Below are 25985 nucleotides of genomic sequence, written 5' to 3' on the forward strand. Positions count from 1 at the left end.
TGGCTACCATAATTCAAGCTCAGTGTTACACCTATATCCAGGGTATCCAATCTTGGCAACTTTAAGACTTGTGGACTTCAACTATGAGAATTCAGAATAGCCGGCTGAGGAATTCTGGGATCTGAACTTCATAAGTCTTACAGTTGCCAAGTTTGGAAATCCCTGACTACATTGTAAACACCCCAAACTAATAATCATTTCCAGCCCCCTCCTTTTAAGTTTTGTATTAACATGTAATTTGTATACAATCTATGTAAGCTTTGACTTGTGAGCTGAGAATTCCAACTGCATTTAGAAATCAACGAGAAATTTGCTTACAAGAATTAAACATTGTGACCATTTTCATCTAGCTGTTTCATGGCTGACCATGTCAGTGTCTCTCCTAGGGTCTTTCCTTTATGACAGTATAGTTAATCAAAAAGGTCATCCTCAAATCAAGAGCAACTAAATTATGTGGAGCAGCAGTTGCAATTTGAATTGACCCTTTTCTCTCACCCATATGAGTCACTACTATAAAATTAGTTAATTGAAGGTTTTTATGTACCAAGTGGGTGAGAAACTGCTATATCTGAATTTCAATGCCCTAATCCCTTTGTGCTTAAATGTGCAGGTCTTTTTAGTATAAGAAAACATACAAGTAGAATTGTAGCCAACATGAAAAATGAGAAACTGAGATAAATGATTGATAGAGAGATAAGATAAGCATGTAAACAAGTGAAATGTTAGTTTTAAAACGTCTGCTTCTAGGCATTGGAAACTTCTAAACTGGAGCTTTCAATTTATTTTATTTATTTATTAGATTTTTATCCCATCTTCATTACTTTTATAAGTAATTAAAGGCAGTGACTACACATTATACTTTTTCCTCTTCTATTTTCCAGCAACAATAACCTGTGAGGTAAGTTAGGCTGAAAGAAAGTCACTGGCCCAAAGTCATCCATTCAGCCAAGCCTATAGCAGAATAAAATTTTCTTGGGTCTCTTGGTTTCTAGGCCAGCAACTTAACTAATGTTGTTGTTGTTGTTGTTGTTGTTGTTGTTGTTGTTGTTGTTGTTGTTTTAGTCAGATATTTAGACTGGATTTGACATTTTTATCCACCTACTGAATCCTTTTCAAGGACTGGGATAAGCATATATTGTTTTTTGATGGTGTTAAATGTATTACTGCTGCATGAAAGCTTTCCTAAGCAAAGCTGTCTATTGCTGGTGATTTTGTCAATGCTGATAGTGTTTAAGTGATGCTCCAGTTGTTTTGAGAGTGTGCCCAAGGCAGATACTACTATCTTTGCTTTCTTTTGTCACAGCTGTTCTACTTCTATTTGCCTTTGTATTCTGTGATCTTTCTCTCCTATTCTGCTGTCTCCAGGCACTGCCACGCTCACTATCCAGACTTTTCATGTTTTAATTTCTTCTTATTAAATTAATTTATTAATTAAATTATTGTTTAAAACTATTTAAATACCTAGAGAACAGACATGATAATGTGAATAACTGATCCTTTCCTTGTTGTTTTGTTTTTGTTTGAATGACTTTCATGTTATTAAACTCAATAGAGAAGAAACAATACAGTCCAGATCCAGCAATTTGAATAGGGCATAGATGCAAGATAAACATTCTTGAATGTTACCTTTACCTAGCAAGTAGTTCCAATATTTACTCCATATATTGCTAAGTAATTCCCCACATTTTTCAATATATATTGTATCTTTACAACATGAATGTTGAATAAACACAGAACAAAATCAACTGTGGAGTTAAATTAATAAAGAAATAATTGTGGCTATCTGCTACTGCAATTTGTTTTCCTTATCAGCTCCTCAGATAAGGAAAAGGTAGCAAAATATAATTAGATTATCAGGTTTTAAAATCAAGGTTAAGTTATTAAAAATAAATGAAATAATAAAGTAGCAAAATTAAATCTGTTTCCAGTGCTTCCTTTTTTGCCCAAGGATTGTGCAAAACTGCCTGGTTAGATGATGATGATGGAGAGGAAGAGGAAGAAGGCGGCTAAGGTACTTATTATGCAATCTTGAATGTGTCTACTCGTGGCAATGCAACTTAATTCCAGGAGAGTGTGTATAGGACTACAGTTTTAAGTACGGGCATGAAAATGTCTGCAATATTCAAGTGCACTAGTTCAGGCTATTTTTGCATTGTAATACCATTCGATATAATTCCACAAAGATTATTTAATTATAGTCAAAAGGGCCTAGCGGGTAAAGATTAACTTGGCTCCTTACCACCAGAGGCTTCATATTTACAACGGCTATTTGCTTATTCCCCAGTATACACCTTTAAATCCCTCATTAATTTTCCATAAGCTTCCAATTTGAAGTAACATTCCAAAAGCCCTAGGATCATCATATCCCTCTTCCTACCTAAGGGGTGCTGTAATTTTAATATACGATATAGTACCCCCAAAGGCTACATGCAGCTATTATTCTGCACATTAGACAAAATTGCTAAAGCACTGTGTGCAGCAAATTTAAATACTAATCAGACAAATAAATGCATTTCAATAGATAGCCACGGAGCAATCCTATTTTCTTAGTGCATGAATCTGTTGATTCAATCAGCATATTATTTTAATACCACTTCCCTGGCTGCTTTAATTCTGGGATGATTTCTACAACGTTTTGCACTATTAAAAACAAAACAAAACAAAAACAAACAAAAAAAAAACCTTGGGTAGTAAAAGTGTTTCCCATACAGCTTATTTAAAAGAGCTTGTTTCATTAAATATTTTTAGAGTAGGAGGCTGGGAAAGAATATACACTGCAGTATGTTATGGTTTCTGACAAAGATTGATAACTTAGGGGCTGAATTCATTAAAAGAAATAAGCACAAATCAATTACCCAGAAGTGAATATGTCTCTTCCCTATAGCACTATCTTGTTATTTTTGTTGTTGTTATTATTGTATTTCCATCCCAAACGATATTGGGGAAAGAAGATATATATTTAGACACTATATTAAGCCAAATGAACATTTACAATATAATGTACAAGTTTTCTCATTTCAGGGAACTTCTGAATAAACAAGATAATTAACAATGCAAGGAATTGTTAATGTTAATGTAGTTAATGTAGTTAATCGTTAATGTAGGAGCCTGGAGAGCTCAACAGACAGAGCTCTGTAATTTAACACCAGCTGTCTGCAATTAAAGTAAGATCAAATCCTGCCAGGCTCAAGGTTGACTCAGCCTTCCATCCTTTCTAAGGTAGGTAAATTGAGGGACCCAGTTTGTGTGGGCAATAAGCTGACTTTGTATAAATATACAAAAGCATGAAGGCTATTGCTTAACGCATTGTAAGTTGCCCTGAGTCTCCGGAGAAGGGCGGCATATAAATCAAATTAAAAAAAGAAAAAAAGAAAAAAAGAAGGCTTTTCCAGAGGAAAACCTAGTGGGCTGCCATCCAGATTTCATCCAGATTCAATCCTGCTTAACTTTTGGAGATTGAACCAAGGTTACCTAATATTATCATCTAGCTGGGCAAAAGACCAAGTCACCTCTCAGTTGAGCTCAACTCTGGTGACTTATATAAATCAATCAGAATAGAGCTGGAAGGGACCTTGGAGGTCTTCTAGTCCAATCAAGTAGGAGACCCTATATCAGTGATGGCTAACCTTTTTGCCATCCTGTGCCAGGAGAGGGGGGGCGGGGGAGGGCCGTGCACGCACGTGCCCACACACATGCGTGTGCAACCCCCTCCCCCCGGCTCCTGGCACATGATGGTCTGGTAGGCCCGTTTTTCTTTCTTACCTGATTCCAGATCCTCTCTATTTATCTGGGAAGGGCAAAAACAGCCTTTCTCACTCCCTCGGAGGCCTTTCAAAGGTCTGAAACATTTCCCAACTCCCGGTGGGACAGGAAGTGAAATTTTTTGCTGTCCCCAGCCTTCAGAGCCTCTCTAGGAGTCACTAGGAGCCTCTCTAGGAGTCTCTGGAGGTTGGGGACAGCAAAAAAAGTCACTTCCTGACCCACCAGGAGTTGGGAAATGGGACCTTGCAGGCCTCCGAGGGAGTGGGAAAGCTGTTTTCGCCCTTCCCAGATAAAGAGAGAGGATCTGGAGCCAGGTAAGAAAGAAAAATGGGCCTTCCCCACCCACCCCCAGGCCCTCCAGAGGCAGGAAACAGCCTGTTTCCCTACTTCTGGTGGGCCCAGAAGGCCCAAAAATCAGCTGGCCGGCACGCACATGCACCCCAGAGCTGAGCGGATGTGCCCAGTAATATGGCTCCATATGCCACCTGTGGCATACGTGCCATAGGTTCACCATCACGGCCCTATACCATTTCTGACAGGTGACTGTCTAGTCTCTCTTAAAAACCTCCAGTGATGAAGCACCCACAACATCGGAAGGTAAGCTATTCAACTGGTTAATTATCCTCACTGTTAGGAAGTTTCTCCTTAATTCCAGGTTGCTTCTCTCCTTGATTAATTTCATAGATATTTTTTTTTACAAAGCAAAAACATTTTGCTATGGTCCCCCCACCAAAGGTGCCTCTCCTTCCATACATCCCTCAGCTTTTCACTTCGGATTTTGGAGTAGCTGTTGATCTTTCATCCAAGCATAACCAGATCCTTCCCTGATTAGCTTTTGACATTAGCCAAAATCAGCAACATATTTTGTCACTTATCTGGGCACATTCAGTTTATGCAAATAGAACTGAGAATGGCTGTTTCGTTATATACATTTTATATATGATGTACTTCTATTTTTATATATTGCACACAATTTACATTTCATATTGAAATGTAGGTGTCCTCTATAGGTACATCTTTGAGTCATACTTTGTGATATACATGACGTCCCTCTGCACAGATAAAATTGTACAGCTTCCATTATAATTTTGTTTATAATGTGCAGCATATTTAGAATTTGCAGAGCGCAGAAATTTTCTCAGAAATTGATAAAATGAGATTTAAGAACTTAACCACCTGCTTATCTGATCAACAAATTTATTATATTGCTTGATTATTATTTTCCCCCCTCTTCATTGCCCTAGTCCATTTTCTTTGGTATGATAATAGGGGCAGTCTGTTGGCTTTACTTCTTTCCAGGTGATAACTACAGCAATTCACAGAACAGGTAGGAGATGAATAGCTTTATAGGTTGGCTACTGAGTTTGGAATATCTAGTGAAACAGATTTCCTGTGAACTAAAGTAGAAAAAAAATAGGCTTGAAGAAAATTCAAGCAATCTTAGCATCATTGGAAATGTATAAAGAGCAAATTAAGGGTCTTAACTTAGGTATTCATTATTTACTCCTGGATATGATAAGAACATATAGTCATACTGTGAAAATCTTACCTCATAGTGTAAGAGGTTTAGATAGGACCATTTGCAAAATGATTGTACTTTTCTGAAATTGATGCAAACATCTTTTACTTGGATGAAGGCAGTTCTTTCCCCCGTCTTTTCTTAAACTGAGAAAGCAAGCATATTTGGATGTTATCAACTTTTTTCTCCACAATAGAAAAATCCCAGTGATTTTTACTAACATACTTTACACCTGGTTTCCTCCCTTTGTTCTCTGTTTCGAATCTCTTTCAATTGTTGTTTCCAACTGGGCTATTATTTTTAGGCAAATATGGTTTAATACACAGTTTTGAGAAATATAATTCTCTTTGGTAGAAGGCTCTTCCCTTTTCACGTGTAGGGAGTTAGCACCCACCCAACTCCTAGGAAAATGAAATATTCTAGGAAATATTTAAAAAGCAGAATATTGTATTTTCCCTAAAGGAGAAACATGTTTCTAAAGACAAACTCAGAGCCTCAGCTCCTTGCCCCCCCCCAGCAGATATTTTGGTACCAACCTATCTACAAGACAAAGGCTGGGCCAGCTTATCTACAACACAAAAGGCATGGCCCTCAGGACATGATAGGCTTAGCCCTCACTCAAGATCCAAACCAGGACAAAGCCATTAAGCCATTATAGGAATTGCCCAAAGCCCCTTCATTACATCATCACTCAGCAAGATTCAACCAGGCCTGGAAGTCTGACAACCAATCAGTGTGCATTCCTTATACAGGAACAGGAAGCTCCAAGGCGGTGCCCAAGAGGGGGTATAAATCTCTTTCCCTCTCTCACCCATGTGCTCTTTTTTGCCCAGGACCTCAAAGCATGTTGTCTTGTCCACCATTAAACCATCTTCCCAAACAATCTCCATGTTTCTAGTGTCTTTCTTCCCACTTGGAACTGAACCCAGATGGACATTTCTTCCAACACGTTTCCTTTTATTTATTTTTTCCTTGTAGCCAACTTTGCTTGCTGCCATTCTTAAGATACGCATAGATCTAAAGATCTTCCTGGAGGCCTAATAACAAGGAAGAAGGATGGTATTGATTCAATATCGTGTTTTAATTCAGGTCACAGCTAACAAATGTTATGGGCATTTAGATAAAGTAGGTAACATAGCTCAGTGAGCATTCTAAGGATGCATGGAGAGGAGATTATTGGCCCAGTTTAAATTTGTTTGAAAAAGTCTGGAAACCTAGAAATGGAAGTAGGATGAGACTTTTAAAGCAGTAATGAAGCAAAGGAAGTCTTTTTAAAATACAAGAGAGAGAGGGAGGAGATAATTTGTCTTTATGTGTCACATATTAATCAAATGTCAAACAGGTTTCTAAATCTACAGGGGAGGTGGGAAATAATGATTTTCTAACATCACAAATATTGTAAAACTTATTCCATAAGGGGAAAAGCAAGCATATTGAGTCATTCTTAATTAGTAGTTAATTCCTGATGTTATAACAATTAATCAGTGGAATGGCTTACCTTCAGAAGTTGTGGGTGCTCTGTCACTGGAGATTTTAAGAAGAGATTGGACAGCCATTTGTCTGAAAAGGTATAGGGTCTCCTGCTTGAGCAGGGGGTTGGACTAGAAGACCTCCAAGGTCCCATCCAACTCTGTTATTCCATTCCATTCTGTTCTGTTAAAAAGACAATTTTTAAACTGAAGATCATACCTTTCTAAAATCCAACCCTTAATATCCAGAATGTTATTTCTTTTCCAATTTCTCAAAATAATTTTCTTAGCATCATCCCCACCATGATACCACTATGACTCCTAGACAGCTTCAGCAAATGTGGGCCATCCTGAAGCCACTGACATAATTTAGTCTCTTTCTCTTCATCACTTGATATTTTGGCAAATGGTTGGGAGGAAGGAAGCAAGCGGCACATTATCTGAGATTTTGGCCAGCACCTCAGGGGAGGTGAGTAGCATTCCTCTGCAGCTTTTGAAATGAATTACAGACTCCAAAGGTTTCCAGGCAGAACAATGATCTTGGTGGCACCACTGAACATTTGGATAAAAATAAATGGAAAAAAGGATAAGAAGGACTAAAAACACTACTGTTGCTGGTGTACACTACCAGCTACCTGTCCAAGGAAGACATGTAGACAATATTTCTAAGGAAAATCTTCAAGCATTCAAGAAGGCAAGAATAGTGATTTTAAGATTTGATCAATATTTTAATAATGATTACATTAACCAATAGCCATCAAGAGTTTGGTCCATTGTGCATCTTATACATTGTATTCATTTGTTATATGTGACTGTGTACTGTTTGAGTAAGTTTACAGTCAACGTTCGGAACACAATCTGTTTGCTTTGTAAGAATCATGCACACAAATCTACTGTGAATGGGATTAATGCAAGATATCAGATGTGATCTTATTCAGCTGTCATTTCTTGTAGAGGGTTGTGTATTTTACAAGAGTTCTCAGTAGATTATATCTCTTGTGGATATATTTGATTTTCCGAACATACAGATTTTAAGCAGTTTGCAAAAGCATTGGATATTTATGACAAATTCGTGAAATTTTACTACTACTTGTAGAAGTTGTGAAATTACCTTTAGACTATGTAGGTGAATTAGTTCTGTGGTTTTCATCTTACAGAACCATTGTACGCTGCTCAAAAAAATAAAGGGAACACAAGCAGAAGACATCCGAGATCTGAATGAATGAAATAGCCTTATTAAATACTTTGTTCATTACATAAAGTAGTTTTGTGTTCCCTTTAGTTGTTTGAGCAGTGTATAAACTACTGTATGTAAAGAACAAAGTATCTAATAAGGCTATTTCATTTATTCAGATCTCGGATGTCTTCTGCTTATGTTCCCTTTATTTTTTTGAGCAGTATATGTCTTTTGACCAGATACAAGCTGGAACCAAAAGCAAGCCCTTAAATAAGTAAGCAACTTGCAATGTGTGTTTTCATTTAGATTACTAGGGAGGGAGAAAAGATTTTGTGGTTTTGTTGTTGTTGTTGTTTTTTAAAAAAGCAGTGGAAGTATATCTTAAACCCTTATGGGTTTGCAAATTATACCTAGGAGATTGCTTTATACTGAGCCATTCAGTCTCATTTAGTGTTGGAATTCTGGCAAATGCTATCCAGGGTTTCAAGTGGTTGATTTCAATCCCTGCCCAGCCATGCCAAGAGTTGGACCTGGGATTTCCTGCATGCAAAACATATGTTTTATCACATAGCCATGGACATTTCCATGTTGTTAATAATGAGCTTTGCCACACATTAAGTGATTCTATCCCCTGGTAAACATTCTGTTGACTTCAAATTGATTCACACTGCTGGCTTCTTGTGCCCATACACTTTTTTGCAGCTCAATCATTGCATTCAGTACTGTGCATTATGAGCTGATATTTTTGAAGACCATAAAAAAGAGAAGAGAGCTGATATTATAGGTAAGCAAAGTGAAATTTAAACCAGGATGGGAGAGAGGCAAACAATCTCTTGAAAAAGAAAACAAATGCTGGAATGGATTTCCTAGTATGTACATTTTAGCCACCAGTGAAAGAAATGGCGGGGGGAGAGAGAGAAAGGGTGATTTGCCAAGTTTTAGAAAGTTTGCAATGGATAAGCTCTCATTTGAACTCATGCCATGGAGGTTTAGCAACAGAGGCATGGTAGAATAATTATGTAACAGGACTCATTAGTGTGATCCAGTTATAATGAGGATTTATTTCTGAAATTACCAGATTACTCTGTTACAATTTATCTTAAAAGTATTTAAAGAGGAGAAGCAGCTGATTTATACACAGTATTAGAAATTGTTCAATAGACTTATTCTCTTCCCATTCCGATTAGGATAAAGTGCTGGAGAAATTAAAGATACTAACTGCATAAATTTGAAAAATAAAAAAATAAAATAAAAATAAATTGTCATGAAAAATGTAACACCAATGATAGACATGCCTAATCCCTTAATCTAAAACTTATTTCACATGAACATAGTAATTCCTTTGCAGTTTCTTCATGTAAAAATGTGGTAAATCTGCATATGGTTCAAATAGGGCAAGATGTCAAGTGTTGAATCTGGGTTGTGAAGGGAATTAACAGGGCAATTTAAGAATTTAAATAAATACTATTATAAATAATGTTAATTTGTTTTTCTATGAATCAGTTTCAAGCACATACTGACCACTTATTGCAGAGCTTTCATCATCACTTTCCTGCTACCATCTGATGATCATTAATCGTATTGCATTATCACATTATTTTTAAATACTTAAAAATTAAATAAAATCAAAAGGAGAAAAAATTCATCACTGAGTGAGAGTCCTCATTTCTGTACTGCAGATTGCTCTTGATCTAGCAGTATTCCTTTTAGATGGATAAAAGGAAGATAGAAAAACATGACTCCTAATTTTTCTCTTCATTCTCAAAGAGGAAGAGGAAAATCATTGGACATTGTGCAGGTAAGTAGATAAAATCACTGAAAGATGGGGACTGAGAAAAATAGAATGGTGATAGAAGAGAGAAAATAGGGATGGAAAATCACCCGCCCCATAGCTTTTAAGAAAGGGCAGTAAAATTCACAGAATCATGGAAGTTTAATACTGAAACAGACCTTAAAGGCTATTAAGCCAATTTTCTGTTCAGGCAGAACCTAGTAGAGTACCTTTCTGATGTTTGGCCTGAATCTCCTTCCTTATAACTTTAATCTAATTGTACTGGAACCATAAAGAACAAGAGACACTTTTAAGAGCCATGATGGCACAGTGGGTAGAATGTAGTACTGTAGGAAAACTCACTGGTCACTCCAGGAGTTCGATTCTGACCTGCTCAAAGTTAACTCCAGCCTTCCATCCTTCCAAGGTCGGTAAAATGAGGAGCCAGATTGTTGGGGGCAATATGCTAATTTTGTAAATCCAGGGTGAAATTCAGCAGGTTCTGGAGCACCTGCTTTCGGTAGTGGAAATTTTGAGTAGTTTGGAGAACCGGCAAATACCACCTCTGGCTGGCCCCAGAGTGAGGTGGGAACGGGGATTTTGCAGTATACTTCCCCTGGAGTGGGGTGGGAATGGAGATTTTGCAGTATCCTTCCCCCGCCATGCCCACCAAGCTATGCCCACAGAACCGGTAGTAAAAAAATTTGAATTCCACCACTGTATAAACCCCTTAGAGAGGGCTGTAAAGCACTATGCAGAAGTATATAAATCTAAGTGCTATTGCTATTAAATGATACTCTTTGCAAGGCCTTGAAGACCTGGTTTTGTCAATAGGCCGGGGGAATCCAGAATGGGAGTGAGTCCATCAAGTGGCCTTGTTTGCTTGATTGTTATTGCCAGAGGTGTAGGGTTTTTTGCTTTTTATTGTTTGTATATTGGGTTTTTATTTTTGTAAGTGCCCAGAATCACTGAGAGTGAGTGTGTTGCCATTTAAATTTCTTAAATAAACAAAGAAAAGACTACTCCCTCTTCTATGCAACAATCCTTCAGTTATTTGCTTTTTCAGTGCAATCTTTGAAACAAGATCTGAACTTAAAGTTAATTAGCTGAGACACCTAAAATTCATGCAAATGCCACTCTCTTGAAGCTAATTTTGTCCCACAAAACATTCCTACCTATGGGAACCTAAGGGACCTCTTCACAGAGCCAGAAACAACTTAGATTTTTCTAGGGGATTCTTTAGATAGCTCTTTCATTTGTACGTGGAGTTCTTTTCTGACTGGAAAGTTGTTGAGTCGGTCTGGAATTAAATATTTAAATACTCTTAAAATAGTCTGGTTCTCCTTTTATCTAACCTAACCACATCTATCACAATTTTTGGTTGGTGACAGCCAATTTCAGCCATTTTGTAAAAGTTAGCTTGGTGTAGCAGTCCTTTCTGGAACTATAAACCATTTTTGCTTCCCGCAAATTGTCAAGACTCATTTACATATCCAAGGACTGTATCAGTCTCTATCAGGTGGCAGCAGGGAGGGGAACTACAGCAACTGGCATACAGATTTTGGGCTTCCATAAACCCATAATTTATATGTGAGAAATACGTAATGTAAAATTATTTTAGCATTAATTTCTCTAGCAGCAGATTCAGAATTTGTATTTTAGCATAATTTATTACAGATTAAAATGTACCCCAAACAATCACCAAGATCAGTATTATCATTTCTGGAGATATTATCATTATCTTCAAGGATTACTTTTTAGCTGGCCTCTTCTTCTTACCAAGCACTTCCTGCACTGATCCCATTTAAAAAAATAAATAAATTGATGGTGCTTCCTGGAATCACCACCTGTCGTGTGATATTGTTTATGTAATAAGCCTAGGAGATACTGAATATGGGAAGACGTTTGTGTACGGTGAGCTCATCACTGCTCCAAATTCACCAGGCTTCTACATTTTTTTTTAATGGAACAAATTCTTTATTATCTTGATTTTTAAAAATGCAAACCCTATTTTTCTTTATCAAGTATAGATAATAATTCTTCATTTAAAAATTAGAATAAAATCCTGAATCTAAAAACTCTGGAGAAAATGGACAGAACATATTTACACGCCTGTAGGTATATAGTTGACCATGATAGCTACACATTTTTCTTTCATCTGAGACTGTAGCAATTACTCTTGCATACTCTGGGTTAAAGACAAATGTTTTTACATGTGTCTTGATACATTTATTGAGCAATTAATTTTGCTAGAACATTCAGAGTATGAAATCTGATAGGTTGCTAAATCTAGATATCCAAATCACATACCTTAGTACAGGAGCTGTGTTTAGGACTGGCATTAATTATTGAAAAATGTTGTAACCAACACATATTTAACAGCCTTCATTTTATTCACAATAATTCTTCCAAAAATGGATCAATTTACTTTAGAATTTGTTTTTACTTGAGGAAAAATTATAAACATCATTGAAATCACTGCATTAAATTAAAGTACGCTTGAATAATAGTTCAGTAATTGGTAAAATCTTTAATACAAACTTTCTAATGCATATTTCACTACAGACAAAGCTTATCTGAAAGCTTTGAACCCATTTATGCAGCAACCTTCTTTTGAAGCCAGTATACTAAGGTTTTATGAAGGAAAAAGCAATGTGTTTCCCCTTTTGGTTCATTGCTCTCAGGCTTATTATTTTACACTTGGCTGCCTATAGCTGCTTGCCCCATTTAATAGCTGGGTGCCATAAAAGCATGTGACTTGCACAATATAATGATAATAATAAGATCATGCATTGCTGGGGTTGCTTTGATCCTAAAGAGATTCCCAATAACCAGACAAATACCATGAAGCTGGTTGACCCTGATTTCAAAGGCCATCTTAGCACTGTTACTGCTCCTTTTTTGCAAGAACTTACATAAAACTATAAGTGCTTGAAAACTGCATTCAGTCTATTTACCCTGGCAACATTATCATGAATATATTAATAATATATAGATACAAAAATAGCTTTAAAATTCTGTTGCCTTATATGTTTTTCTGATTCTATTGAAATACAAGAGTGTGGTATTAGTGCTAGAGGAAACATTTTTTAAAAAAATACATTCAAAAGTGTCACGTGTTTGACATCAAAGTAAAATTGGTGATTCCATTAATGAAGTTCATGTTTTGAAATTCAAATGACTTGGGATTTCATAACTCCACTGTTAATTCATAAATTGATTTACAAGTCATATTGGCATCTTTCCTAAATGTGGTCCAGTCATGTCACCATTTAGCAAAAATTCCACTAAATGGACAGGGAAACGTAGCCTTGAGATGGTAAAGACTAATGAGACATAATGAGCAGAATTTCATGATATTGTTCTTGTGATTTGCTCTCCCTGAAACTTGGACATGTATGCCTTTGAATCAATTTTTGACTACCTAGTCCCTGAGGTTTCCTTGGGAAAGTTTCTGAGAAGTGGTTTGCCATTGCCCCCTTCCTCAGGCTAAGAGAGAGTGACTGGCCCAAGGTCACCCAGCTACCTTTGTGCCTAAGGTAGGACTAGAACTCTGGTCTCCCGATTTCTACCTTGATAGTTAACCTCTCTATCAAACTGGCTCTAATGTGACTGATCTTTCCAAAATATTGCAGTGTGATTCAATTGCATCCCCTCCAATCAGCCATTCATCTTGGGAGATATGATATTTACTTCATATAAAGTTAAATATCATTCAGTTTCTCCTCAGTTTCCACACAGTTCCTTTCTTTAATGAATATAATGTTAAGTACAGTACAGTACTCAGATACTTATACGGGATGGAAAATTTGCTTCATAAAGATGATAATGGTAGAAAAAGGAAGAATCTCTAATCTAAAAGTTGGTTTGAAGCTTTGGCAACAGGTGAAAGTTTACTGAAAGAAATGCTTTTTACCTTTCCTTTCAGTTTTCTCATGTTAATTATTTAAGAGGAGAACAGAACAGACAGACTGAGTTTGTAGCATATGATATCCTTGTAAACAGTAAGAGAAATTTAATCTAATATTTAGGATAAAACAAAAAAGTTATTGTTTGAAAGTTCAAGAAACGTGTTCTATAAAACTTCCTATGACACAATAAATAGGAACTGAAACGTTCAGTTCCTTCCTATGACACAATATATAGGAACTGAAACATAAGGACACTTATGACTGAATAAATACATTTTATTTACATACAGTTTTGAAAACATTCCTAACATAAACTATAGATACTTTAATTCCTACTTAATTTGTGTATATTCCATGGATTTAGGAAACTGAAACTATTTGAATATACTAAAATGCTTTACCTAGAACTACAGAATAATAGAATTGCCCACATAAAGCTAAATGAATAAGTACTTTGCCATAAGAACAAGTAATAGCACTTTTATTGAATTACAAAACTCAATAGCTAGACATCTTTGCCCCAAATGTACCTTTAGATTCACTAAGTACTGAATATATCACAGTGATTCTTTTGCAGAAAACATTAACCACAATATAATATCACATAAGCAATTGGAAATGGATGAATTACATCTTGAAGAATGTAACCTAATAGTAAGGCAGATATAGTAATTGGAACAAGAGATTTAAATGCTGCTTCACCATCTTCTTGCTAATTAATCAAGAAAGGTCACACCAAGCTTGGAAAGGGTCTGTCAGCACCACCCTTAAGAGTGTGAGTGCATTAGCACTGTGGATAAAATACTGGTGATGTCATGTTCTCTATTTTCTATTTTCTGTGATGATACTAAGGAGGATACTGGGATATTGCATAGTTAATATATATATATATATATATATATATATATATATATATATTATCAACTCCTAAGAGTTCCTAATTATTGATCATGTTCCAGCTGATATTTTGACTTACTTTCTCCCTTTCCACTGGGTGCTTCCCATCCAGGACTAAACTAAGGAGTTGATGGGTTTTAAATAATTTGTAATGCTTATAGTTGTAGTTTTGTAATATTACAGATTGCCCCTGAACAATGGATGCTAGGAAGCTTAAGTGACAGCACAATAATTTTAAAAGTTTGTGCTATACTTAACATAGTCTAGTATTATTACATACACAAATTTATTCAGGCATTAAATGATTGAAAGACAATTGTCTCTATTGAGTCATTTGTCCACTGAGGATCTACTGAATAAAGTTGTTAATAAGGAGGACAAATCATGACAATTGCATTGTGTTTGGCTATCAGCCTTAATGCCACTTTTCTGGACTGTTGCATGCTCCCCCCTCCAATTGTAGTGAAAATGTAAGTTGAAATTAATTAGGTATGAGATGCAGTAGAGAAATAAACATCAGGCTACTGGAAGATACATTAGCAGCCTTTTAGATAAAAGCATAATCATGGATTGTGCAGCACCATAACTAATAACATTTCCTGCTTCTTATAAAGTAATATGTCTGACAGCTTTATGATTAAATTCTTTCAGTGTGTTACAGGGGGAATTAAAAAAGAATTATTGTGAAGTGAACCAAATAGCTACATTAAACATTTCTACTCATACCCATAATCTTTAATATTTGTAACAACTTTAATTAGCATTACACTCCCATGTAATATTCTGACACCTTTACTTTCTGGTGGTTACTGCAGATCCTATTTTCTTCCCCCTCCCCTCCTGAAATGTGGAAGGCAATTATTTCAATTTCTGAACCATATTATTCATTATTCATTCGCCTATCGTATTTTATTTCCATATGTAATTGCATATGTTACTGAAGGCACAAAGATCCATATCAATGTGCACACCTATACATTATTCCAGTCACAAAGAACTACAAAGTACTTGCATAACAAAACTTTGGATATTCCCCTTCCAAAATTTCCCCCGTGAAGACGAGGCTATTGTCAGCTCAGTGAGACCAAGATGCAGCTATATCAACATGTGCATTGATCAAACAGAGCCTCTTAAGTCTATCCTCCACCTGTCTTCTATGTACGAAAATAGTCATACTTATTTGTTTCGATAGCAGTCATCCAAATGGCAAGTTTTGCACTGATGCTCAGAGAGAAAGTATCATTACAGGAAAATTATCATGAGATTAAATCCATAACATACTCAAATGTTTTCTGTTTTCTAGTCTCTCTTAGGTGAAGAATGGTGAAGAAACTGTTCCTATTTTGGATGTTTCAGTTGCAAAGTTGGAGTTGCCCTTGAAATGCCTTGGAGGATTTCCCCTAACTAACCTGGAGAGATGTAGATAAGTTGTTTACCGGTAGTTTAATTTTCTGCCCAGAAATTTGAAAAAATTCAAAAGACCACTTGAACCCTGATTCAGTTTCTAACACATGCATTTGTTCCTTTTCTAGAAAAGTCTTTCTGAACTGCCTCATGTAACTGCAGAGGTAACTAACTTTGTCAAGGATATTAATATTGGACTTTTATATACATGTTATAACAAAAGGAAAAGATTCCTTACCTTTGTATGAAGTGGTACATTATCCTTGAACTAAGAATCTATTTATTCATCAATTTAAAAAATAAACAAACCAAACAAAAATACTGTCTTATGGCAGCTATTAGTATATCCTTTTATATATTAAATATATCAACCATAATAGATTAGCTCTGGTTAATAGCAGGAAATACAGTTACAGCTATACTTCGTTGATTTTTCATGCCCTTTAAAGATACGAAGTAATTCCTAATTATTTAAATTGCTCACTTTAGAGACTTTCTGCATTTTATAGGCTAATGTGCATAGTACTATGCTAATTCTCATTTTTGTTCCCAAATGGAGGGGCACTGCATAGAGGTCTAAAAGTATCAAGTACATATACCACCACTGGACAGACCCTGGACCTTGGCTTTATTTTATTCATCTTTATTGAAAAGTATTTAGATACATTATGCAAAAACCTAGTTCTTTAGAGAAGTCTATAAGGCTTGGAAAGATAGAATGAAAGAGAGGGTGGATGCACTCAACAAGGTAAATAGGGAGGGGGGAGAGAAAGAGAGAGAATTCTACTTTGGTGAAATTCTGAGCACTGCGGTGTGTCCATCCACCGTCTCTATGAATTAAAGGTTATTCTTTTTGTGGAAGTTTTCTGGATCCTCAGTTATCTCAAATCCTGTAGAGTTGGCAGAATCACAGAGATTTTAAGACTTATTTAACTATAGAATGCTATATCATAATTTATAATTGCCAGATATGATTCATTTGAGGCCCTCTATGTTGTTTCATTCTGCATGTTCTACACAAATATTTCTAGAATTGTCCACCATCAATTAAAAAAAAACCCTCTTAAACATTCACACAAACATCCTGAAAACTTTGATTGCAGCCAGATGGTAGCTGGGAGAACATGTTGTGTAAGGGTGGGGGAGGAGATGGGGAGTGCATGTACATGTACTTGTAGTTTCTGCTGATGATTAGGAAAATGCAGTAAATGCTTCAAGCACCTGTTATTTGTGCCACAATTAAATTTTTCATTAAAAGGCACAAAGTGAACAAAAGACTTAGTTTATGGTTTCATTATACCTAAGTGGTCCTTAGTGTATTATAGTCCAATATGCTTTTTAATTTCTAACACTTGGTGCTTGCTTTCATAGGTGCTTTTAACTGCTCTGTCTGTTGGCACTACCTCTGATAGTTGATTTTTCCTTTGATTAATTAGACAACTATTTTCTTGAAATAGTTCTGTGAAATGAGACAAAGAAAAACCCCTTCCATATAGTGCTAAAAACTTTGTCACTAGATTACTTTATATGTTATAAATAATATGCAAACAGATTTAACGGTAGTATTAAGAGTTTCATTTGGCAGTCATGATTTCAAAGAATCTATTCTGAAAGATTTAGTTATATCACAAAAACTAAATTACCCAGTGATAGTAAACCAGTACGTATAAAGTAGTCAAATGGAACTATTTCATATAATTGCTTTTTAATGCAGCTGTCATAATACTGCTTGTATGAATTAGGGATACAGCTGCAGTCCCAATTGTAATTAGAAATAAATCTCATTTATCATTTAGTTAGGCTCACATATTTCCACATCTTTAAAACCTGATTGCTGTTGTACTATCACATTCTACTGTGATAGCAATCACAATAGCAATCTAGAAAATGGCCATGTCACTGAATCTATATCCACAATTCAGATTCTGATGGTTGAGCAAGAATCCTGATAATGCTGGGCTTATACTGTCACATTAAGCCTCTTTCAAACTCCTGCATAGGAAAGGAGACTGTGGATATAACCCCTCTCTTCCTTCACAAATTCATTGGAACTATGTATAGAAATAATAGATTTATAGCTCTTGAGAAGACTAAGTCAGAAATGTATTATTCTTATAGTTGGTTGCACAGATGTTTAGACAGGATTTGTCATTTTTATATACTACACAGTCCTTCCCAAGGATGCTGTTGTTTGATGGTGATAATGGTATTGTCACAGAATGGAAGCTGCACCAAGTAGAGCTGCCTTTTGCAATTGACTGATGGGGATTTTGTCAACACCAATAATGTTCAAGTGATGCTACATTTGTTTTAGGATTGCACCCAGGGCACCTAATCCTATGGTATTACCTTTGCTTTCTTTTGCCAGGATCATTCCATTTCTATTTGCAGGTCTTTTTATTTTGCTATCTTCTCCAGTTCTTCCCTTCTGCTGTCTCCAGGTACTGCCATGTCCACTATCCAATTTTTTTTGTCTTTCTAATTGTTAAGTCTGGAATGTGGTAGCAGGTGCTGGTGTGTCTGAATTCTAAAGTCTCAGAGCACTTTAGTTTCTTTGTTTTCTGTTGTTTTCTCTATTTTATGGTCCCACCAATTCTTGCTTGTAGGCAAATGGTACTTCTTGTAGATCTTCCAATGCACTATTGTTGCTAATTTGTCATATCATTGCTTGTAGTCACTCTGTAATCTTCTTGCAGCAGCTAAACTGGTGGTCCACTGTTTTTTCCATTTTTTTTCTTTTTTCTTTTTGCATAAGTGGCACTTGCTGTTTGTCAGTGTCTTCTCAACTCTGGCTTTGCATGCATTCATTCTTGGTCCTGCAAAGCCAGAATTAGCCCCGCTGTCTCTTTCTTCAACTTTCATGCTCTTGGCCATTACTGAGTCTTATTATCTGGCTCTTCTTTTAATATATTAGCCATGTAATAGTGTGTCTTCCCACACCTCTTTTCTGTTCTTCAGTTGGTATTTCTTGCAGGTCAGTTTGGTCTCTCCAGTATCAGTAAGACTTCCTGGTATACTAGCTTCAATGCATCTTCTTCACTATTCTTCCTTTTCTTTTGCAACCATCTGATGTATTTACAACATTCCATGCCAACCTATTTTCCTTGGTAAGTAGAGTCTGTCAACATCACTGCAAGGATGAAGGGCATGATTTTTTATTATTATTATTATTATTATTATTATTATTATTATTATTATTATTATTATTATTATTATTATTCTGGTCTTCCTATCCAGGGCTTTTAGTTTGGTTTGAGTCCGGCCTACTATTCCAGCTATGTATCTGGTGACTTGAATTGACTTTAATTTCCCAGGTGTTAATTGCCTTGATGATATTTCCTTCACTGAATTTGGATTTTGAGATCTTCTTCACTCTCTTAATATATTCATTTCTAATCCTTCTCTTGATTTCAGTGTGCTTGATGTTGTCAGCCTAGAGGATGTCCAGGTATTTCTAGTGACCATCTTCATCCAAACACTTGATGTTATTTCCATATTGTTTCCTTCAGTTTTCAATATTTTTCTCCATTTGATGGTGAGTATAAAACATTTGTCCAGTTCAAACTCCATTGCTATATCTTGGCTATATATATGGATAGTGTTGAGCAGTGATTCTATTTCAGTTGGTTATTTTTCCATACTGCTTCAAATTGTCCATGTAAAGGAGGAGGAATATCCTGGGAGATGATTTTGATGTTTGTTAGCCATGGCCTGAATTATTGAGTATTGGTGACAGACGAATCCATGCAATGACAAACAGTGGTGGTGATAGTGAGTCTTTTTGAAGTATTTCTTTCTTGACATTAATTTCTCCCAGTCTATCACCATTGACCAGCAACCTTGTCTTCCATTGAACACAGAGCATCTGAGGTTTCTTACTGAGAATGAATCAGCATAACAAATGGAATATTTGTTTTTAGGAAATGAAATAACAAATTGAAACCTAATTGTTAGAGTGTGTAAAGAAGGTTCTAGATTATGCAGGTAGAGTGTAGTTTTTCATGCTGTTAGAAATAATGCACCTATTATAACAGAGATTAAATGGGCAATCTGAAGAAAAAGTGCTCAGAAGTTGGCTACTTTTGTATCTAAAGTAAAAATTCAAAAATTGTATTTCATAACTATTGATATTATTTATGAGAACTGTCATATTTTAAAAGCAGAGAGAAAAAAAACTTTTTGAATAATTCTTGAATGCTTTTAACCCAGTTTAAAAACAACATTTTAAAGTACTGAGGGAAAAAATATGGCTCAGAAGAAAATGGTCACTTAGCTGCTATGTTAGATTCTAGAGTTATCATTCAAAAGAGGGATACCTTCTCCCAAGACAGATTATAACAAATCCTTAACCTTTAACTTTTTCCTAGTCTTTTTTGTGGTCCCTCAGTGTAAGAAGAGGTGATAATAACTTTATTGGTCTGTTGTGTCCTATGCTGTGCACAGCTGCTTGATTAGTATTGCTTTTGACCCAATGCCCACTAAAAAATGAAGACAGAATTGAGTTCAAGATTGCATTTCAGAGGTGAAAAAAAAAAACATTTTCCCAACAAAATCATGGGCTTTAATACATTTCTATCAGAGCCACCTGTTTAAAAACCTATACAATTGATCTGCTGAAAGTTTTAATTAGCTTTTAGACTAGTTCAGTTACGCACATTTCAGAAATGCTTTTTCCGAAAGGACATGAGGATCTGTAGCTTATATTACATAATTTATATGTAATAATATGAACAATCAGTGTAACAATCTATATGTATATGTAGCAATCTTTGACAAGACACAATAACATTGAACTGTCATATCTCTTGAAATTAGTGGACAAATAGTAAGATTATATAATTATGCCATGATGTCACGTGCAATTACATAAATGTGTACTTGCCTCATTTGTATGATGACATAATTATGGATGTATCATCATTTGCCACACTTGCACATCTTTGAGACCTGCAAAGATACTGAATATTTTAACTACGTATCAAGATTTTTTTTCTAAGCTCAGAAGCTAAATAGAGTAAGTTCTTGGATGTATGACTACAAGGAAATCCCAGAGCTGTCGGTTAGATTAGGAACTCAAGAAACAAGAATTTCAAGAGAAGGCTGTGGCAAACACATCTATATAGTTGCCATGAAAACTACATGGATAGCTTCATCATACTTCCTAGGATTGTATTTTACCTTTTTATACATTTTCGAAGGTAAGGAGTGTTATTAAACATAAATTACAATACAAAAGGTATTCTTTGAAGAGAATGCTCATATTTGCTTCCTTTGACCCCTTTTAAATGCTATTTATTGGCTGAAAATAAAAGAAAATCCACTCACAATGAATTAATGCCAAAGCCAAATTCACAAGGCCATGTGTGTTCTTACAGAAACATGTCCTGTGAGGTAACAGATTCAAGAAATGGCTTTGCCACAGCTGTACTTCTTTTTCTATTTTATATTATCAACAAGAGAGAATTTGTATTTCCATATGTCTACAGATGTCCTTTGTATGCCTTATACTATACCTTTACTCAGAGGCAAAGTACTATATTGGATGCAAAGAGATTTGTGTAATGTTTTAGCTTTTATGCTTTCAAACATTTATGCTAGATGGCAGTTACCCAGCAAAATAAACAGAGCAAGAATTTTGTAATGAAACATGCAAATTAAATTAGGAGATACAGCCTAACACTTGTAGTTCTAGTCACATGTATGTGTAATTACAAAGATGGAACACACTTTTAAAAGAAGCAAATATTTAGATTTGTTCAAAAGTAGCTAATGAAAAACATTAAATGTGATGTAATTGAAGTATATGGATAGTCATAACAACTTACGAAGCAGTCAACACATGTTTAAATCATATTAAATAAAATAGGCAAGAACAAAAGCAGCTTTAAGCCACAGTTCTATGGATTAGTATATCTCATGGGTTTCTGGTATGGATTAGCATATCTCAAATTATGAACTCTGAACATTAGTACTAACAAAATCCAAGGATATTCTAATGTGGGGAACTTATTTTGGACCTGAGACATAGCAAACCCTCTATTTCCTGAGCTGGGTTCAATATATAGAATATCTATGCTATTTGGTTTGATTTTGCCTTTCTATTTTCTACCAGAAGAAGGCTATAGAATAGGGCTGAGGAAGTTGTGCTCCTCCAGATGATGCTGAACTAGTGTTTCACCATTTATCACAATTGATTGTAGCACTAAGAGTTGTAGTTTACTACTATTTGAAGGGCACAGATTTTCCAACCTTACCAATTCCTTCTCCCCAATTACTCCCCATGGTTGCTTGGGATTAAACCTGCAGTGATTATAGGACTACCTGATCTCTAGTCCTGCACTTTAGTGGCCATCTGGTTTTATTATTTATTATTATTAAACTTATTTGCTGCCCATCTCATTTTGAAGCAACTCTTGGTGGTCTACACTATAAAAAACATCAAAATCATCAGAGATAAAATGGAAGTACAAAGTACAAGCATTTGTTTTTTTTATTTGTCTTTTGTTTTATAGCCCAAAACTGGCAGGCATACATGTTATGCTTTTAACATTTTCATATAGTATTCAATATTTGAATCAAATATTTCAAGCACATCATTCAGTAAGCTTTCTACCCCAAGCTACTGCAGGCCCAGGAACAACGAAACTGTCTTTGCCTACCAGTCCAATTGATCAACCAATAGCCAAGAACACTTATCTGGCCATTTGCATTATAAGAAATTGCCATAAAGAAGCATCAGTAAAGCATCAAGCAACCATTGTTCTATTGCTTTTAAAAGCTTATCGCTAGCTGTGATGGTGAAAGGATAGTACGCTGGCAATTTTGAAATCAGATGTTTTCCCCAGTAACTGTAACCATGGTTGCAAGTTGCTGTGGCAGTTGGAGCACAGGAAAAGGAAAAATAGGCTGCAAATAATGCCTGTATAGACAGACATTACGAATAGGTTACTGAAAGGTATATATAAGAAATAGTCCTAGATCAATTAGAATTCTCTATACCTTCCTACACAAATGAGAAGAAATTGCTAGCACTCACTTCCCCAACCTCAATTCATCAGCTAATCACCAACAGGAAATCTCCAGGCAACAGCCTAGACCCAGATGGTCCCATGTTGAAAATTAGGAGTCTAGTAGCAGCTTTTCAGACCAGAAACATTATTAAAATGCATAAGCTTTCACGAACCACAGTTCATTCCATCTGATACATGGAGACCTAGTGGTCTCATTGCTCAATCCACGACCTCTAATAAGATAGTGTCTCTGACTTACATGGAAAACTCAACTAGATTTTGGGAAATACAAGATTGTTCAATGTATTTTTTTTTTAAAGGGAAACAGCAGTTGATCTGAGATAGGGAAAAACAAGGGGTATGATTTATATTGAAGCAACAGCTTGGAAAATATTGACATTTTGCATTTTTTATCCTATTGACCATTTGGGACATTAGTTGTGAAAAAAGCAAGGAAGGGAACTTTTATTTCCTCTTTCTTTGTGCAGTGCTTTCCTATGGTTAGAAGACTAATAAACTTGAGGCTCCCCCATCAGCTTGTTTACTATACAAGAACAGAATGCTTTTTCCTTCTTCTTTCTGGCATTAATAGAATAACAACAACAAAAAACCCCACTAACTGATGCAGGTGTTCTCTATTGAGAAAAGTAACTTCCTTAATAAACTTTCCTTGCCTTTTTTTTTAGCATCTTCATCTCCTCTCCCCTAGCACAGGGAGAGATAACATTTGGTAATATCTAGTTATAATCAATTACTGACAGATTGTTTTATTTCCTTTGATTTAAAAGGGGAAAAAACCAGTTGTCTCTGGATATTCCATAAAGCAGCAGTGTTTCTGCAGTTTCAACTGATCTTGATGCGATAGCAACAGGAGAAGTTATGATGGATTTTATAAGATGTAAGCTTTCTTATCACAGTTCAGTTATTCAATATTTACACAAGAAGCCACAGAGTAAGTGGTTACAGTCATAAGCAAGACAATGCCAGGGTATATTTCTGATGATTTATCTTCTCTGAAGTGACTAGAAGAATACTGAATAAATGAGGTCTTTGATTATTAGAAATGAAATGCAAATCTACTGCTTCTTTGCTTTTCTTTAAAGAGTAATGGATGATATGAGCCTCTTTGTTATCTATTACTAGAAAGCAGTACATAAGGGTGAAAGTCTGTGATTAGCAGTGTGGAGTCCCATGTCCCCGTTCATCTCAGTCATAGAAAGTCACTAGGGGATTATGGGTCAGGTATTTTTCTTTGCCCAACCAATCTCACAAGGTGCTAAGGCAGGGGTGTCAAACTCATATCATCATGGCATCATCATATTACGTATTAGGACTTTTCCCCCCTTTGCTAAACTGGGTGTGGGCATGGCCAGAACCTGATGCATCTGGCCCACGGGCCAGGAGTTTGACAGCCCTGTGCTAAGAGGAGGGGATAGGAATAAGGAACACATGGATATTAAATAGGACTTTTGGATAATAGATAGGACATAAATTAGTCAATAAATACATTAAAATATACTGATTTGGCATGCTGGATAGCTATGACATGAAGTTAAATGCATGTATATTACAGGAACTTTGACAATATATATAGATTGAAGAAACAGTATATTAACATGTGTTCTGTCTACAATATAGGAAAAACAGGGTATATTATCTCCGGTATATATATGAATGAAAGAGACAGGAAGGAAAAATCCAAGCATTTATTTAATTGAAGTTTGCTTTTAAGAGTCTATCCTGAGCCACAGCTACTTACAAGAACTTATGATCGGGAAATATAATAGGAGAGAAGGGGGGAAGAGACAGAGAGTACTCATTGTGCAACTCACCAAGGCTGTAATCATATCTACCTATTAATAACAGCGTAAATCCTTCAGTCTCCTCTTCTACATCCTTAACCTTCAACCCACCTCCTTCCAGGCAATTCAGAAACAGATGGGCTTTGCAGCATACTCTGAAGGTTACAAATAAGAATTTGAAATGAAGGGCAAGAGGAAGGACCTATGTGAGCAAATCCCAATCACCAGGAACTTCTGTAAAAAGCTTTCTACCAGAATAGCCATGATTAATATGAATAGGGCTAAGAATGAGTCCATTGCTAAGACCTTCAAACTGGATACTTTATAGCATTTCTTTATTGCCTCTCAAGAATGTTATTTAAGGCAATATACAACACTCATAGACATGTACGTGTGAGATGGGTACTGTATAAATGTAGTATTTAAATCAAATATCTAGAAAGTACATATATAAGGAAGGTTATGTAAAAAAGTAAGTCATCATTTGAAAAGTTACTGATATGCATGGATTTTCTCATATCAGGATAAGGAACAAGAAGCTAACCAATGCTAACCAATATGTCTTTGTTTCTGTTTTTTAAAATGTTCTGTGCCTATCATAAAAACTTCCCTATATATTATATAGATATGTATTATGAACCTAAGAACGTATTAAAAATAAATTATAATATAAATTAAAATTCAAAATAAATCAAGAGACCAACAAAACCATTTGCAGCATGCTGTTGCAAACAGATCCTCTTTCAGCTCTTAAATTTTTAAGTTAGACAAAGATTGTGCACCTTTGCTTATTTTCCTGGAGCTTTAAAAAAAAGATGTTCAGATAAAAATGTTGATTATCTCTAGACCAGGTCTTCTGCTTTAAAGGATTAAGATGGCAAACAAAAGTGGCAGCAGTTTCATGATGACTCATTCTGATGAGAAACTCATGAATAATCTTGAAGCTGAAATTATTCTATGCACAGAGCCATCACAAACAAATCAGTTGCAGATTCATTGCCCTGCAGATTTCTTCACTGAAAATAAATTTCCTGATCTAAGTTATTTGGCTGGGCAAGTACTCTTTTAGAGACTGGTGGTTGCCCAGACATTGTCCAGACATTTTTTAAAAATATTCCCATTGAAAATTTCATAAATAGGCAAATGAAAATTCTCCTTTAAAATTCCTATAAAGTGGAAAATTAAGTCAATTTATTTTCCTGTAGCCTCCAGTAATCCTGAGGCTATATGATACTAACAATATGGTCTGTTAAATGTAATGTT

The 25985-nt window shown here is 35.7% G+C and overlaps 1 long non-coding RNA gene across 2 annotated transcripts; it reads left to right on the plus strand.

Moving 5' to 3' along the window:
- The first annotated feature begins 1925 nt into the window (after positions 1 to 1925).
- Positions 1926 to 25106, plus strand: LOC117674615 (uncharacterized). 2 transcript variants are annotated; one of them, XR_009622348.2, is made up of 4 exons: positions 1926 to 2011; positions 19325 to 19445; positions 23709 to 23818; positions 24844 to 25106. It is a non-coding gene; the product is annotated as an uncharacterized LOC117674615 (long non-coding RNA). The 2 variants fall into 2 exon arrangements; XR_004593910.2 differs by lacking the exon at positions 24844 to 25106 and having other exon boundaries at positions 23709 to 23995.
- The last annotated feature ends 879 nt before the right edge of the window (positions 25107 to 25985 follow it).

This window comes from Pantherophis guttatus, chromosome 2, assembly GCF_059756535.1.
Source record: "Pantherophis guttatus breed Tessera chromosome 2, ASM5975653v1, whole genome shotgun sequence".
NCBI classification, from domain to species: Eukaryota; Metazoa; Chordata; class Lepidosauria; order Squamata; family Colubridae; genus Pantherophis; species Pantherophis guttatus.